Source organism: Suricata suricatta, chromosome 3, assembly GCF_006229205.1.
Source record: "Suricata suricatta isolate VVHF042 chromosome 3, meerkat_22Aug2017_6uvM2_HiC, whole genome shotgun sequence".
NCBI lineage: Eukaryota > Metazoa > Chordata > Mammalia > Carnivora > Herpestidae > Suricata > Suricata suricatta.
Genome location: NC_043702.1, coordinates 175,122,819 through 175,123,024, shown reverse-complemented (window position 1 = coordinate 175,123,024; position 206 = coordinate 175,122,819).

The window sequence follows — 206 nt, the reverse complement described above, 5'->3', positions numbered from 1 at the left end:
GGAAGTGGAGAGGAGGGGGAGGGCCCAGGTGGGAGGGGGAGGGAGGGCCCAGGTGGAAGTGGAGAGGAGGGGGAGGGCCCAGGTGGGAGGGGGAGGGAGGGCCCAGGGGGGAGGGGGAGGGAGGGCCTGGATGGGAGAGGAGGTCCAGGAAGGCCAAACCATGGTGGCTGGCCGAGCACCTGGGCCTTGGGGAAGGAGGGCAGGGA